Source organism: Molossus molossus, unplaced genomic scaffold, assembly GCF_014108415.1.
Source record: "Molossus molossus isolate mMolMol1 unplaced genomic scaffold, mMolMol1.p scaffold_m16_p_4, whole genome shotgun sequence".
NCBI classification, from domain to species: domain Eukaryota; kingdom Metazoa; phylum Chordata; class Mammalia; order Chiroptera; family Molossidae; genus Molossus; species Molossus molossus.
The window spans coordinates 49435303-49452921 of NW_023425377.1; the positions used below are offsets into that span (position 1 = coordinate 49435303).

The following is a 17619-nucleotide window of genomic DNA, read 5'->3' on the forward strand; positions in this document are numbered from 1 at the left end:
ACTGCTGCTGTGTGGGAAGGTGCTGGGCTCTGATCAGGCTTTGCTGTGGGGGATGGTGCTCAGCTCCCTGCTTGGTGTGGCTACTGCAGCAGCCACCTTGATAGTGCGCTACTGTGCACTGATCTGCATTGACGCAGCTGGGTCCACTGGACGGATGGTGCAAGTCACTCTGGTGGACTCAGGTGGCTGGGATCTAACCACTCCCCCCTTTCTCCTCCCAGGGAAGACCAGGGATTGCCCGGCTGGTGCAGGAAAAAGCTCACCGATTTTCTGCTTACTGTGCTTTCCACCCACAGCACAGGGACCTTCTGCCCCTCGTCTCTGCACTGCTCAAGTTTGGTTGTCTACACTCGAATTCACTCACTCTCTCTCTCATACTCTCTCACTCTCTCACATACTCACTCTCACTCAGGTCCTGCCCGCCGCCATTTTCATTTATTTTTTGAATTATTTTTTGGTGTCCATGTGGTTTATTTCTGCTCTGGTCTTTACTATTTCATTCCTTCTACTTGCTCTGGGGTTTTCTTTTTGTTTGCTTTCTAGTTTTTTAAGTTGTGAGGTTATATAGTCAATTAGAAATTTCTTGTTTCTTAAGGTAGGCCTGTAGTGCTAGGAACTTCCCTCTCAGGATTGCTTTCACTGCATCCCATAAATTTTGTGTTGTTGTGTGTTCATTTTCATTGGTTTCCAGGAAGTTTTTAATTTATGCTTTGATCTCCTCAATAACCCATTTATTGTTTAATAACGTGCTATTTAATCTCCATGTGTTCAAATGTCTTTGCGTGTTTTCGTTGTAGTTGATTTCTAGTTTCATGCCATTGTGATCTGAGAAGATGCTTGATATAATTTTAATATTCTTGAACTTGTAGAGACTTAATTTGTGCCCTAACATGTGGTCTATCTTTGAGAATGTCCTGTGTGCACTTGAGAAGAATGTGAATTCTGCAGTTTTGGGTGTAATTCTCTATAGATATCTATTAAATCCATTTGATCTGGTGCATCATTTAGAATCTGTTTCCTTGTTAATTTTTTGTCTAGAGGATTCATCTAGTGATGTCAGTAGGGTTTTGAAGTCCCCTGCTATGATTGTATTGCTGTCGATTTCTTCTTTGAAGTCCTCCAGAAGATTTTTAATGTATTTTGGTGCTCCTATATTGGGTGCATATATGTTTACCAAGGTTATATCTTCCTGTTGTATAGATCTTTTAAATATTATGTAGTTGTCTTCTTTGTCTTCAGTTATGGTCTTCATTTTGAAATCTATTTTATCAGATATGAATATTGTTACCCCAGCCTTTTTTTTCTTTTTGTTTGCTTGGAAGATTTTTTTCCATCCCTTCATTTTCAACCTATGTGAGTCTTTTGTTGTGAGGTGGGTCTCTTATAAACAACATATATATGAGTCATGCTTTCTTATCCAATCAGCCACTCTGTGTCTTTTGATTGGAGAATTCAATCCATTTACATTTAAGATTATTATTGATATGTACTTATTTATTGCAGATTGTTTATCTTTTTGTTACTAAGGTGTATGAGTTCCTTAAATATTTTGGACATCGACCTTTTATTGAATATATCATTTGTGAGTATCTTCTTCCATTCAGTAGGTTGTCTTTTTGTTTCATTGATGGTTTCCTTAGCTGTGCAGAATCTTTTTCTTTTTTAATCCTCACCCAAGGATATCTATTTTTTATTGCTTTAGAAAGGGAAAGATAGAGTTAGAGATAGAAAGGGAAAGATATGAGAGAGAAACATTGATTGATTGCCTTTAATACACACCCTCACTGGGAATCAAACCTACAGCTTTTTGTTGCACAGGACAATGCTTCAATCAACTGAGCAATCCTGCCAGAGCTGTACAGAAACTTTATTATTATTTTTTTTCTTTATTGATTTTACAGAGAGAAGAAGTGAGAGGGAGAGAGAGAGAGATAGAAACATTGATGAGAGAGAACATCGATTGGTTGCCTCCTGCATGCTTCCCACTAAAGATTGGGCCCACAACCTGGGCATGTGTCCTGACCAGAAATTGAACCAGTGACCTCTTGGTGCGTGGGTCAATGCTCAACCACTGACTCACACCAGCTGGACTGTACAGAGCTTTTTAGTTTGATGAAGTCCCATTGTTTATTTTTGCTTTTATTTTGCTTACTCAATGAGACATATCCATAGAGATATCAGTAAGATGGATGTCAAATAGTTTACTACCTATGTTTTTTTTCTAGGAGTTCTATGGTTTCAGGTTTTACATTTAAGTTTTTAAACCATTTGAGTTTATTTTTGTACATGGTATAAAAAAGTGGTCCAGTTACATTTCTTTTCTTTTTCTTTTTCATGAATCTTTCCAGTTTTCTCAATACCACTTGTTGAGCAGACTGTCATCTCTCCATTGTATATTTTTGTCTCCTATGTTGATTAATTGACCATATAAAGAAGGTTCATTTCTGGGCTTTCTATTCTGTCCCAGTGATCTATGTGTCTGTTTTTGTGTCAGTAACATACTGTTCTTCTTATAAGTTTTTAGTATAGTTTGCAATCAGGGGGCATGTACCTCCAACTTTGTTATTCTTTCTCAACATTGCTTTGGCTATTCCTAGCAGCAAAGACCTGGATTTCAGAATGAAGAATATAGTCAATAATGTTGAGATAATAAAGCATGGGGCCGTGTGGGTGTTTGGGGCAGTGGAGAAATTAAAGTGCATGGTTTTATGGACATTTTCATGTACATTTGAATGGTACTGAATTTAAAATGTGGTTGAAAAGTAAAAAAGATTCATTGTCCTTAGCAGTTTCATATAAACTTTAGGGTTATTTGTTTTAGTTCTAAAAAGAATGCCATTGGTATTTTGATAGGGATTGCAATGAATCTGTAGATTGTTGTTGGTAGTATGAACATTTTAATGACATCAGTACTTCCAATCCATGAGCACAGTATAGGCTACCATTTATTGGTGTCTTCTTCAATTTCGTTCTTTCTTTTTTCTTTATCGTTATTGTTGAATGTATTACAGATGTTGCTCATTTTTCCCCCATTGACCCTGTCCTCCCCACTTCCACCGCCCTCCTGTCTTTTCCCACACTGTGTCTGTGTCCATTCGTTATGCATGTAAGTTCTTTGGTTTATTTCTTCCTACTCCCCAACCCCCTTCTCTTTGAGGTTTGTCAGTCTAGCAACCAATTTGTACTTCTTAATCCCTTCACCTTTTTCACCCATTCACCAATCCTCCCTCCCATCTGGCAACCAATGAAATGTTCTCTGTATCTATGAAATTGTTTCTGTTCTGCCTGTTCATTTTGTTTGTATATTCAACTGTCGATAGATATGTATTCACTGCCATTTTGCTTGTTCATATATTTTATCTTTTTCTTCAAAAAGACCCTTCAACATTTTATGTAATAATGGTTTGGTGGTGATGAACTCCTTTAACTTTTTCTTGTCTGGGAAACTCTTTATATGGCCATCGATTATAAATGACAGCTTTGCAGGATAAAGTAATCTTGGTGTGGTTCTTGCTTTTCATCACTCTGAATATTGCTTGCCACTCCCTTCTGGCCTGCAAAGTTTCTTTTGAGAAATAAGCTGACAGTCTTATGGGAATTCCCTTGTAGGTAACTAACTGCTCTTCTCTTGCTGCTTTTAAGATTCTGTCTTTGTCTTGAACCTTTTGCATTTTGAAGATGATGTGTCTTGGTGTGGGCCTCTTGGGGTTCATCTTGTTTGGAACTCTCTGTGCTTCCTGGACTGGTCTGTTTCCTTCAAGTTAGGGAAGTTTTCTGCCATTATTGTTTCAAATAGGTTTTTGATTTCTTGTTCTCTCTCTTCTCCTTCTGACACTCCCAAGATGCAAATGTTGGCACGCTTGAAGTTGTTCCAGAAGCTCCTTACACTATCCTCATTTTTTTGTATTCTTTTTTCTTCTTGCTGTTCTGATTGGGTGTTTTTTGCTTCCTTATATTCCAAATCAATGGTTTGCTTCTTGGCTTTACCTACTCTACTATTGAATCTGTGTAAATTATCCTTTATTTAATTTAGTGCTTCCTTTATTTCTGACTGTGCATCCTTCATTTCTGACGGGTCCTTTTTTATGCTCTTGAGGCCCTCACTAAGTTCACTGAGGTTCTCACTAAGTTTATTGAGCATCCTTATAAGCAGTATTTTGAACTCAGCTCTGTTAGGTTGCTTATCTCCATTTCGCTTAGTTCTTTTCCTGGAGTTTTGTTCTGTTCTTTCATTTGGGACCTGTTTCTTTGTCTGCTCATTTTGGCTGCCTCCCTGTGTTTGTTTCTATGTATTACTTAATGAAAGGTATGTTTTCATTTTGTTTCATTGGTCTGTATGTCTGTTTTTCTGCCAATACCACCCTGTTTGATTATGGTGGCTTTGTAGTACAGTTTAAAGTCAGGGAGTGTAATACTGCTGGCTTTGTCTTTTTTTCTCATGATTGGTTTGCTATTCAGGGTATTTTGTGGTTCTATTTAGATTTTAGAAATATTTCTACTTCTAAAAGTATACTTCTAGAAGTATAGCTGAGACCAGATGCTGCTTGCTTGAAAAAATTTAGGAAAATCTGAAGCAGGATTCAAGACAGACCAATCCTATGGTTAAGCAAGTGGCAACAACCTGGGTGGGCCTGAAAGTTGGGTGGGGTGGGACCTCAGGGAATCACCAGGGCGGGGCAACCAGTGTGAGCCAGGTTGCTGGAGTCCCAGATATGGCGGCTGTCTGCTGCCCCAGGGAAGGGCTCACCAAAGGAACAAAGGCCTCTGAAACATGTTTGTCCTGCAGAAAGCCCCCTGTCCAGCCCTCGCTCCAGTGCCAAACAGCTCAGTTCTCCCCTGTATGTCTCTGGCGCCCCTCGAGCTGCCTCTTCTCCAAGCTTAGAGGAAGTGAGTCCAGTAAGTTTGTGCACAGGGCCTTTAAGAGGTGCTGCCTGGGGCCCTAGCAGCCTCAGCCACCCTGAGCCTCAGTTCCTGCTTGTTTTTCCAGCAAGAAGTTATGGGGACTTCGCTTCCACCCTGAGCCTCAGTTCCTGCTTGTTTTTCCAGCTAGAAGTTATGGGGAATTTTCTTCCTGGCACTGCAACCCTGAGTGGGGCACCCGATGTGGGATGGGCACCCCTCAGTCCTCAGGGAGGACCTTCCCAGTCTAGGTATCCTCTTGACTTTTATCTGGCACACGTGGGTGTGGGCCCAGCCTATCTGCCTCCACCCCTCCTACCAGACTCAGTGTGGCTGCTTATTTATTTATTTATTTATTTTTATTTAATTAAGGAATTTATTATTGGTACAGATGTTTCTCCTCCCCCCCCCCCCACTGATTCCCCCCTCCCTCTCCCTCCCCACCCTCTGCCCAGCTTTGTTGTTCATGTCCATTGTTCATGCATACATGCATATAAGTTCTGTGGTTTATCTCTCCCCCACCACACCCTCTGCTGGGGATTGTCAGTCTGTACCACACTTCCATGTCTCTGGGACTACCATATACCTCAGACTGTTATGTTCATTATATTCCACAAATAAGTGAGATCATATGATACTTGTCTTTCTCTGTTTGGCCTGTTTCACTTAGGATGACACTTTCAAGGTTCCTCTATGTCATCTCAAAGGATAAGAGATCTTTCTTTGTTACAGCTGCATAGTACTCCATTGTGTATGTGTACCACAGCTTTTTCATCCATTCATCTACTGATGGACACTTGGGCTGTTTCCAGATCTTAGCTATGGTAAATAGTGCTGCTACAAACACGGGGGTACATATATTCTTTCTGATTGGTGTTTCAGACTTCTTAGGGTATATTCCTAGAAGTGGGATCACTGGGTCAAACGGAAGTTCAATTTATAATTTTTTGAGGTAACACCATATTGTTTTCCATAGTGGTTGCACCAGTCTGCATTCCCACCAGCAGTGTACTAGAGTCCCCTTTTCTCCACACCCTCGCCAACACTTGTTGTTTGATGATTTGTTGATGGCAGCCATTCTGACAGGTGTGAGGTGATACCTCATTGTTGTTTTAATTTGCATCTCTCTGATGATAAGCGATGATGAACATTTCTTCATATGTTTCTTAGCCATTTGTATGTCCTGTTTGGAGAGGTGTCTATTTAGTTCCTCTGCCCATTCTTTAATTGGGTTCTTTGTCTTCCTTTTGTGGAGTTGTATGAGCACTCTATATGTATTGGAAATTAACCCCTTATCTGATATATCATTGGCAATTATGCTCTCCAATACTGTGGGTAGCCTTTCTATTTTGATGACTGTATCTTTTGCTGTGCATAAGATTTTGAGTTTGATGTAGTCCCATGTGTTCATTTTCTCCTTTATTTCTATTGCCTTAGGTGATGTGTCAGTAAAAATTCTGCTGCGTATGATGTCTGAAATTTTTTTGCCTACAGTCTCTTCTAGGATTTTTATGGATTCATGAGTTACATTTAAGTCTTTTATCCATTTTGAGTTTATTCTCCTGTAGGGTGTAAGTTGATGGTCTAGTTTTATTTTTCTGCAAGTAGCTGTCCAATTTTCTCAACACCATTTATCAAAGAGGCTGTCCTTACTCCACTGTATGCTCTTGTCACCTTTGTCAAATATTAATTGAGCATATTGCCTTGGGTCCATTTCTGGGTTCTCTGTTCTGTTCCCCTGGTCTATATGCCTGTTCTTGTGCTAGTACCAGGCTGTTTTGATTACAGTGGCTTTGTAGTATAACCTGATATCTGGTATTGTGATCCCTCCAACTTTGTTCTTCCTTTTCAAGATTGCTGTGGCTATTCGAGGCCTTTTTTGGTTCCATTAGAACTTTTGAAATAATTGTTCTAATTCTGTGAAGTATGCCGTTGGTATTTTGATGGGGATTGCGTTGAATCTATATATTGCTTTGGGTAATATGGACATTTTAATGATGTTAATTCTCCCAATCCATGAACAGGGTATGTGCTTCCACTTTTTTATTTCTTCCTCTATTTCTTTTTTCAATGACATGTAGTTTTCTGTGAATAGGTCCTTTATTTCTCTGGTTAAGTTTATTCCTAGGTATCTTAATTTTTTTGCCGCAATGGTAAATGGGATTGTTTTCCTAGTTTCTTTTTCTGTGAGTTCATCATTGGTGTATAAGAATTCCATCAATTTCTTGACGTTAATTTTGTATCCTGCTACTTTGCCAAATTCCTCTATTAAGTCTAGTAAACTTTTGATGGAGTCTTTGGGGTTTTCTATGTATAGTATCATGTCATCTGGAAATAATGACAATTTCACTTCCTCCTTTCCAATTTGGATCCATTTTATTTTTTCTTCCTTTCTGTTTGCTGTGGCTAAGACATCCAGTACTCTGTTAAATAGAAGTGGCGAAAGTGAGCATCCTTGCCTTGTTCCTGTTCTTAAGGGAAATGCTTTTAGTTTTTGCCCATTGAGTATGATGTTGGCTGTAGGTCTTTCATATATGGCCTTTATTATGTCGAGATATGATCCCTCTATTCCCACACTGCTGACCGTTTTTATCAGAAATGGATGCTGGATTTTGTCGAAGGATTTTTCAGCATCTATTGATATTATCATGTGGTTCTTCTTCTTCATTTTATTTATGTGGTGTATCACATTTATTGATTTGCGAATATTGTACCAGCCTTGCATCACCGGGATGAATCCCACTTGGTCATGGTGGATAATTTTTTTGGAGTATTGCTGGATCCGATTTGCTAGTATTTTGTTCAGGATTTTGGCATCTATGTTCATCAGGGATATTGGCCTGTAGTTTTCTTTCTTCTTTTTTGAATGATAGCCTTGCTGGGTAGAGTAATCTTGAATTCAGATCCTTGTTTTTCTTGACCTTGATTACTTCATGCTATTCCCTACTGGCCTGTAGTTTTACTTGTGATAAGTCAGCTGAGAGCCTTATGGGGTTTCCTTTGCAGGTAACCTGTTGCTTATCTCTTGCTACTTTTAGGATTCTCTCTTTGTCTTTAATTTTTGGCAGTTTGATTACTATGTGTCTTGGTGTGGGCCTGTTTGGGTTCTTTTTACTTGGGGCTCTCTGTGCTTCTTGAACTTGAATGCCTTCTTCCTTCACCAAATTAGGGAAGTTTTCTGTCACTATTTCTTTGAATATATTCTCTAACCCTTGCTTATTTTCTTCTTCTTCAGGGACTCCTATGATGCGAATATTATTACGTTTCCAGTTGTCCCACAGTTCTCTTAAGCTGTCTTCATGTTTTTTAATCGTTTTTTTTCCTTTTGGTTTTCTGATTGGTTGATTTCTTCTAGCCTGTCTTCTAATTCACTAATCCAGTCCTCAGCTTCCTCTACTCTGCTGTTTAGACCTTCCAATGTGTTTTTCATTTCTGATATGTCATTCTTCATTTCTTCCTGTTGGTTTTTAATTTCCAACTGGTTGATTTTTAACATTTCTATGTCTTTACTCATGGTGCTCATGTCCTTACACATGCTGTTGAGCTTCCGCAACATCATGGCTCTAAATTCTAGTTCTGTTAACTTGCTTAACTGCACCTCATTTATCTCATCTTCCATAGAGGTCTCTTGTTCTTTCATTTGGCTTTTGTTTCTGTTTTTCACCATTTTGGCTATCACAGAGGGCTTTGGAGTCTGCCACATTTTCCCAGTGGGTGTTGGTGTTCTGCTGTTTGTGGCTCCCTCTCTTGGGTTTGGATGCGCCAGGGAGGACCCACTTTAAACACCACCGTCAAGTCTTAGCTTTTCTGGTTAGTGTTGCTAGCCCAGGGAATGGTAGTTATCCTCTAGCTTTTTTGCCTGGAGGCTATTAGTAGAGGTCCCCTGCAGACCCTTGGTTTCTGAGTTGCCTGAAAAACTCCCTCAGGTGCTCAGTGTAAGAGGATTTCCTGAGAGTGAGGCAGCTGCTGGTTGTTAATGGGTCTCAATTAGCATTTCAATGGCCACCAGGTGGGGTTGAATCTGTGAGGGAGGGGACTCTGCCTCTCCCCAGGGCCCTGGGAAGGAGTAAAATGACCAGAGTTCTGCGTGGCTGCACCTAGGGAAACCTCTTAGCACCCTCCAAAACCCGAGTGTCCCCACACAGTTCCAGGCCAGTCTGCCTTCCCTCTGCCGGAGCCCAAGATGAGTGGCTGCTGCCAATATAGCCTCTGTCCGGACTCTGTGTCGTGGAGCCACCTGTGACTTTTAACCCGAGGGCGCTGCTTCCAGCCAAGTGAGGCACAGCTGGGGCTCCAGCCAAGGGCGTTGCACTCAGAAGAAACCCCAGGACTGAGCCGTGGTAGCGGGACACTGCAGAGGTGGCAGTAGCGTCCAGCACAGTCCCCTGGTCCCTGCGAGTCTGTGCGGCACCAGCCGAGGGCTTAGCACGCAGAGTTCACGGGACTCAGCCTTGGTAGCATTGTCCCACTGAGTCCCCTGGTCCCCGCGAGTCTGTGCGGCACCAGCCGAGGACTTAGCAGGCAACAGATTTCCCATGCAGAGTCGTAAGGGAGGTGATAGCAGTAACTTCCTGCTGAGTTCCATGGTCCCCGCCCAGGCCACTGCGGACCGTGGGCTCCCGGCCCCTCTTGCGTACTTGCAAGCCTACCAGGATTGATTGGTATTTCTGCTTATGTGTTCCTCCAAGGTGTCATTCTGTTGCCCCTTCCTGACGATTTGCCTTTATTTTCGTTGTAAATCCAGTTTGGTCCTGGGAGATGGTCTGTGTCGCTGCATTCACTTCACTGCCATTTCCTCCTACAGAAAAAATTTTAATCTCTTCTTAAATTTAATGACACTTAATTTGTGCCCTAACATGGGGTTATCTTATAAAATGTTATATGTGCATTTGAAAAGTATGTATATTCTGCTGCTTTGGGGTAAAATGCTCTAAAGATATAAATTGTATCCATCTTATCTAGTGTGTCATTTAAGGCTGCTGTTTTCTTGTTTATTTTCTTTCTGGAAAATCTATCTATTGTTGTCAATGTGGTGTTAAAATTTTCTACTATGACTGTATTTCTTTTGATTGTTTCCTCTATGTCCTAGATTTCTTTTGTATATTTGGGGCTCCTATGTTGGGTACATAAATTTTTACAAGAGTTATATCCTCTTTTTCAAATGCTTCCTTTATCATTATATAGTATCCTTCTTTGTCTTGTAGCCTTTATTTTAAAGTCTATTTTATCAGATATAAGCTGTTAAAAAACTTCCTTTTGTATGTAATATGTTTTTTCATCCCTACACTTTTGGTCTGTGTGTCTCTTTTGTTCTGAGATGGGTCTTTTTAGGCAGCATATATATGGGTATTGTTTTTTAAATCTATTTAGCCATTCTATGTCTTTTGATTGAAGGATTCAAGCCATTTACATTTAAAGTGATTATTGATAGGTATGTATTTATTGCTATTTTATTCTGCATAACTGTGTTCCTGTTTCTTTTTCTCTTCTTCTTTTCCTCTTTCTCTCCTCCCTCTTTCCCTCCATCTTCTTCTCATCATCCTTCTTTTTCTTCCTCTTTTTCAAGAAGACCCCTTGTCTGCCTGGTGTGGCTCAGTGGTTGAACATTGACCCATGCACCAAGAGGTTGCTGGACTGATTCCCGGTCAGTGCACATGCCTGGGTTATGGATCAAATCCCTAGTAGGAGGCATGCAGGAGGTGACTAATCGATGTTCTCTCTCATCAATGTTTTTGACTCTCTCTCCCTCTCCCTTCCTCTTTCTAAAACAAGAAAGAAAGAAAGCAAGAAAGCAAGCAAGCAAGAAAGAAAAGACACCTAAGCATTTCCCATAATACTGTTTTGGTGGTAATTAACTTCTTTAGTTGTTGTTTTTTGTCTTAGAAACTCTTTATTTTTTCTTAAATTTTGTAGGTCCTTGCGTTTCATCACTTTAAATATTTTATGCCAATCCCTTCTGGCCTGAAATGTTTCTGTTGAGAAATCAGCTGACAGTCTTATGGGAGCTCCCTTGTAGATAACTGTCTTTCTCTTGGGGCTTTTAAGAGTCTCTCGTCTTTAACCTTTGACATTTAAAATATGATGTGTCTTGGTGAGGGCCTCTTTGACTTCATCTTATTGGGGACTCTCTTTGCTTCCTGGACTTATGTGTCTTTTTCTTTTATCAGGCTAGGGAAGTTTTCAGTCATTGTTTCTTCAAATGTTCTTATACTTCATGTTGTCCCAAAGGTATATTAAGTTAATCTCATTTAAAATGTTTTTTCTCTCTTTTTTACTGCTCTTATTGGGTGTTTCCTACTACCTTGTCTTCCAAGTCACATATTCAATTCTCTACTTTATCCAACCTACTGTTTATTCCTCTTGGAGTATTCTTTATTTCAGGTATTGTATTTTTTATTTCTGATTGGTTCTTTTTCATGGTTTCTATGTCCCTTTTCATGCTTTTAAAGTTCTCCATTGGGTGGTGGGCACACAATATACAGAAATCTACACCTGAAACTTATATGATGCTATTAACCAATATCACCCCAACAAATTTAAAAATAATAAATAAATAAATAAATAAATTTCTCACTAAGTTTCTTGAGTATTCTCATTACTATTTTTGTGTTTTTTTGAAGTCTGTATTTGGTTAAATGTTTTCCTCCATTTTATTTAGCTGTGTTTTGGGAGATTTCTCTTGTTCTTTAATTGAGGACATGTTTTTTAGTCTTTGCATTTAGTCTTTGTTGTTGTTTGAATGTATTAGGTAGTTTTGCTATGTCTCTCAGTCTTGGTAAGGTGGCCTTATGTAGTAGGAGTCCTCTGGGGCCCAGTGGCACAGTTTCCTTGATATCCTGATATGGGTGCTCCAGGAATGTCCCTTATGTAGGTTATGTGAGCTATCTGGTTGTAATTGAATTTTGATTGCTATTAATGCATTCTTGCATTGGGTCAACCTTCAGGCTGGTTGACTGTGAGAAACAACCCAGACCACAGTGTTTGAGCTGCAATACAGGTGCTGTCCACATGAAGCAAAATCAGCAGTGTCTCCCTTTGGATTTGTCTCTTATGAAGCTAATTAAATCCTGCTCTGATGTTGTCTAAAGCTGGCTTCTGGGTGTGTCTGTTCTGAGGCCTTTTGGGAGGGACTCTGATGCAGGTAAATGTCAGATGCTGCTTGTAACTGGCCCTCAGCAACATGTTTATAGCTACAAATCAATCCACAGTTTATGGCTGCCTCTTCTGTGCCTTGTTGTGCAGGAGAATGACCAACATGTGCACCAAAGCTGGCTTTTACCAGCACCAAGCCTGAGGACAGGTCAGCAAAAAGCCCAAGGTACTCCAAGATTTTCCTCTTCCTGCCTGTGCCTGCTGGCTGCCTGATAGTCTTAATCAGTGAAAGAGCCTCTGGTGGTCTTGAGTTGCATAAGGTAGGTTCTCAATGAGTCACCAGGTAGAGGCAAGTGGTGTTCACCAGATTAATACAGGTTCAAACTCAGTGACAGTTTTGAGTCTGAGGCCACTCAGCAAAATTCCATAGTATACGAAGTCTAGCTGTCCCATGCTGGGTGCCCGAAAACCTTTGTGGTGGGACTGGGTATCAGGGAGTCATCGGAATGAGGCTAGCAGAATTTAGCAGTTCCAAACAAACCAAGATTTGGCCATGTGAAGGGAAGGCTCTGTGTCAGCCAGGCATGAAAGGGAAAAATGGTCCCCATTCTGGAGTCAAACAACTCAGTCTGTCCTAGATTCTGCCAGGAGCCCAAAACTCAGTAGGGTGAGGCTGCTGGGAGTAGGGAGTCAGGATGGTGGGGCTATTGGATCTCTTATGAAAGAGAAGCACTGGTTAGGACTGGGGTAAGGTTGAGGGAGTGGCCCCTGACCCAGAGGCACACAACTCTGTCTAGGATTCTGCCCAGACCTCCTCAGCAGAGTAGGGCTACCAGGAGTTGGGAGGCAGGGCTGCCAGGAGCCTGGAGAGTGGAGTTAGCAGATCTTCTGTGAAGGAAAGGCGTTGGTCAGATTCATGGGAAAGTGTTGGGGAGTGGCCCTCACCCCAAAGTAACCTAAATCAGTCACTGACACCCCTAAGTCTTCCCAGACCATTACAACCCCTCCCAGCCAGCTGACTCTTCTGCAGGGCACAAACTTTGCAGGGTATGGCAACAGGAAGTCCAGAGGGTGGGGCTATTGCATTCCCCTAGGCTCATGCCATAAGGAGGGGAGTGCTCCACCCATGAAAGATGACATTTGTGGTGTAGGAGAGAGACTCAGCACAGGGATCCTGGCAGCTGTCCCTTTAGCTCTCTCCCCAGAGGCACAAACCCCAGTATCTCTTCACATGACTCTACCATTCCACTTTCCCTCCGCCAGAGCACAGGGTGAATAGCTGTGAAGGGGATTTTGTGTATTCATCCTTTAACAGGATGCCTCTATGTCTAGCAGATTCCCATCTCTCCCTGACAGACAGAATCCCTACTGATTTTTACAACTACATTTTATGTGGGAACCTTTTCCAGGCTCTTATGCTCTGGGATGGGGTCCCAGAATGATGTTGGGACCCCACACTCCTCAGGGAGAACCCTTTGCAGCTGAGATATTTCTCCCTTTTTACAGCTCTGTCCTTCCTACCAGTTTCAATGTGGCTTTTTCTCTAAGTCCTTGGTTATAAGACTTCTGTTCAGCTAGTTTTCAGTTGGTTATTCAGTTGATTACTCTATATTATAGTTGTAATTCCAGTTTTGTTCTGGAAGGAGGTAAGTGTAAATTTCATTCACCCTGCAGCCATCTTGGATTACCTTGCCTCTTATTCTTTATTCCTGGAAAATTTTATTTATTTATTTTGTATTGATTTTAGAGAGAGGAAGGGACAGAGAGAGAGAGAGAAAAAAAAACCCACATCAATTGGTTGCTTCCTTTATGCATCCTGACCAGGGATGGAACCCGTATCCCAGGTATGTGCCCTGACTGGGAATCAAACCCACCACCTTTTTGGTATACAGGACGATGCTCCAACCAACTGATCACACCAATGAGGGCATGAGGAAGGTTTTAAAAATCCCTATATGACAAGGGCCCTTCTAGACCTAATAACTCAGACCTGGGACAAAAGCATCCCTTTTTTATTTTCAATTCTTATCCAAGGATTTTAAAAAATTGATTATAGAGAGAGAAGAAGGGAAAAGGAGAGAATGAGAGAGAGAAAGATTGATGTGAGAGAGAAACATCGATTGGTTTCCTCCCATATGTGTCCTGACTAGGGAACAACCCCACAACCTGAGTATGTGCCCTGACCAGGAACTGAACCCGTGACCCTTCAGTACATGGGACAACACTCCAACCAACTGAGCCACACCAGTCAGGGTTCATCTCCATTAAAACACACATACACACACACACACACACACACACACACACACACACACACACACATTTTCTCAGATGTTACAGAGACATAAACATGACTGAAAACTTCCATCCTGACCATAAAACACCTATCTCTTCCTTCTTTCTTTCTGTCCATAATTATCCTTCTATCATAAATTATTCCAATAGCCTTTGTCTCTGTTTGACAGTCTTTCCAGTTTTTATTTTTAAAATTATTGAATTTTAACTTTGATACCACACAAGACAGAAGCCACATATTCCCAAAGCAACCCTCCCAACACACACAGAAGCCCACCATTTGTGAAGTGAATACTGACCTGCTTTGTAAAGTCAGTAAATGTGTTTTGGAACATTCACTGGTTCTACAGTTTAGTACCCACCCAGGCGAGGGACTATGCGAGGTGACAGAAGTACACCTGGGAGACAGGCATGTTCCAGCATCTGTCCTCTTACCACCATAGTCCACATAGGAATATGGGGTGGGTGGTTGGGATATGTCCAGAGAGGCATTTCTAAAGTTCTAAAGTTTTCGTGATGCATTAGACATTGCCATTTACCTCTGTTGTAGTGCCTGTTTGTATTGGGGAAATTTAATTAAAAGCAACATTAAGGGAATAACCAAGATATAGTTGGCAGCCATCCTGGCCCACTGATCATGAACATCAAACAGCCTCAGCTGCAGCCACCTCAACCACTGGCAACCTTGCAGCTGCAACCCAGGATACTACAGTCTGGCAGTGATCTTCTGTCCCAGGGGCAAAGCTCGAGAATTCAACACAGCCAGCTCAAAGACTCAGAGGGCTATTCTGTCTCCAGATCTGGAGTTTGAGTCTGCTGACACAAACAAGTGGGCTGCAGAGCTCTTGGAGTTTTACAGCTATACAGAAAGGCCAGAATTCCTGATTAATTAAAAATGCTTTGAGAAGGACTTCTGGATCCATGTGACAGACAAGAAGTGGACCAAGCTGAACTAACCAGCACCGTACCCATGCCATGAGGCTCCTGGACAGCCTGGAAGTCACTGCCAGGGAGAAAGACTCAAGGTGGCTCAAGCAATTCTCTACATTGCCCAAGGTACCTTTGGTGAGTCCAGCTTAGGTGTGGAGGTGCAGTCCTGGATGTGCTACAATATTTTTCTGTACCTGGAGGTGGGCATGTTCCATTTTTTGGTGGAGCTTCTGAACATGGAATTAGACAACAGTACTTCCTGCAGCAGTGAGGTGAGGATGGTGGCCATCTCCTTAGCTGACAACACAGACCTGAGAGTCCTGCTCAACATCATATACCTGAATGTGGAGAACATTTACCTGGAGTGATAAGGCCAAATGGAGGACGATGCAACAGACCTTCAGGGATGAGTTGAGTTCCCCATTTTACAACAATGAGTTATTTTTCACCATGCTGTTTGGAATGGTGAGCAAATTTTGCAGTGGCCATGCTCCTCACTTCCCCATGAAGAAATTTCTTTCTGCTTTGGAAGACAGTATTGCACAGGCTGGACAGCACTGAGGAGCTGCAGAGCATGAAGTCCAAGAAGTACACCATCCTAGGTCTCCCCTACCTGTCCTCACTGCCTGAAGACAACATCAAAATGATCCACAACATGAGGGCCACCTCTTCACCAGTGTCTGCCTCTGACCTGATCAAGCAACAGCAGAAATGGGGCCAGTAGGAGCACAAGGCTCTGATAAAACAGGACAACTTGGATGCCCTCAATAAGCAGGGTCTCTACAAGGCTAATAACTCTCAAGAAGAGGAAGAGGAGAATGATGACAACAGTGGTCTAGAGGGGGAGATGTTTCCTCTTGAGCTAGAAGAGATGATGCTCCCCTACTATAGCACCCTCAGACTAACAGGCTTACCTGCCCCAAAGGGCTCCTATGGGCACCCAAGTTCAAAGAGAAAGACATTCAAATATTCCTCAAGTCCAGCTACAGCAAATATACAGGTTACACTCTAGGCAGTCACACGAACACCATGACTTGGAAACAACTCAAATTTAAGTCAATTGCAGAGATCCAAGTACATATGGAGGAAGAGCACCATCACTCTCCTCTTTTGGAGGGAGAAGAGGAAGTCAAGCATGTCCACATAGAAACCCTGTACCAGTACATGGTTATACTACTGAATGTCCTGCTGACTGGAGCTCCCACCTGAAAAGGCAAAACAGAATCAATCAACATCTTAACAGATGTCCTGCCTGAGGAGATGCCCACCACAGTGTTGTGGAGCATGAAGCCAAGGGTGGCTATGAACCACCACAAAGAAGTCATTGTTAAGAACATTTTTCACTGTCCTGCTGCTGCTGCTGCTGCTGCTGCTGCTGCTGCTGTTCAAGCACTTTCAGTTGAATCTCATCTACCAGTTTGAATACATGGCCCAGCACCTGGTATTTGCTAACTGTATTCTTTTGATTCTAAAGTTCTTCAGTCAAAACATCATGACCTACATCACTGCCAAGAACAGCATTTCTGTCACTCACTGGATTACCCTCACTCACTGTGTGGTGCATGAGCTGCCAGAGATAACTGAAAGTATGTGACAATAATCAGCTTTGTTGGAGGAACCTATTTTCTTGTATCAATCTCCCTCAGATCTTGAACAAGTTGACCAAATGAAAGCATTCAAGGAGGATGATGCTGTTGTTATGGTGCTATTGAAGTCCGCCCCCATCCTAAAGCAGGCCTTAAAGGTGAAACAGGCCATGATGCAGCTTTATGTACAGAGCAAGTACATGAGGTAGTAGTGGTAAAAGAGCAATATGAAGATGATTTCTTCTGTCTACCAGAAGGTGTAGCACTGGCTGAACAACAACTGGGCCTACAGCAATGATCTGTATGCCCAACCTTGGGACATCCAGGCAGAGGAGTGTGCTCTCAGTGGCAATATCAAATGCTTCAATGCCTGGCACTATGACTGGGCTTACAGCAACTCCAACTTCCTGCAGAGTGTCCTGGGCCAGTGGTGGACCTCCCTGAGGACTTCCAGATAAACTAAAATCTCTAGTTAGAAATGGAGGTTTTGTGCAAGACCATTTCCTAGGAAGAGCTACTGTAGTGAGCCTCCTGGGAAGAGGACTCAGGAGGAAAGAAGGCAATGTTAAGGTTCCCCAGGACCTGTCCTGGTTCACTGCAGTGAACCCATACCCCTTCAGGTGGCAGCAGAGTCCCTCTATGCCCTCCCCCGACAGCAATGGGCTTGGCCTCTGGTTGATCCTCAGCGTCCTGCCTGGGAGCAGTCAGTCATCTCTGCTTGGGATCCTCTCTTCACTACTCCTTGCCCTTCTCTTTTGTAGTTGGTTGCAGATCATTTCCCATTCAACCCAAGGCAGGAAAAAGCTGGAGCAGGCTG

At 42.1% G+C, this 17619-nt stretch overlaps 1 pseudogene; it reads left to right on the top strand.

Annotated features, from left to right (window-relative positions):
• Positions 1 to 52: 52 nt before the first annotated feature.
• LOC118643767 lies at positions 53 to 17325 on the top strand (annotated as a pseudogene).
• Positions 17326 to 17619: the final 294 nt, after the last annotated feature.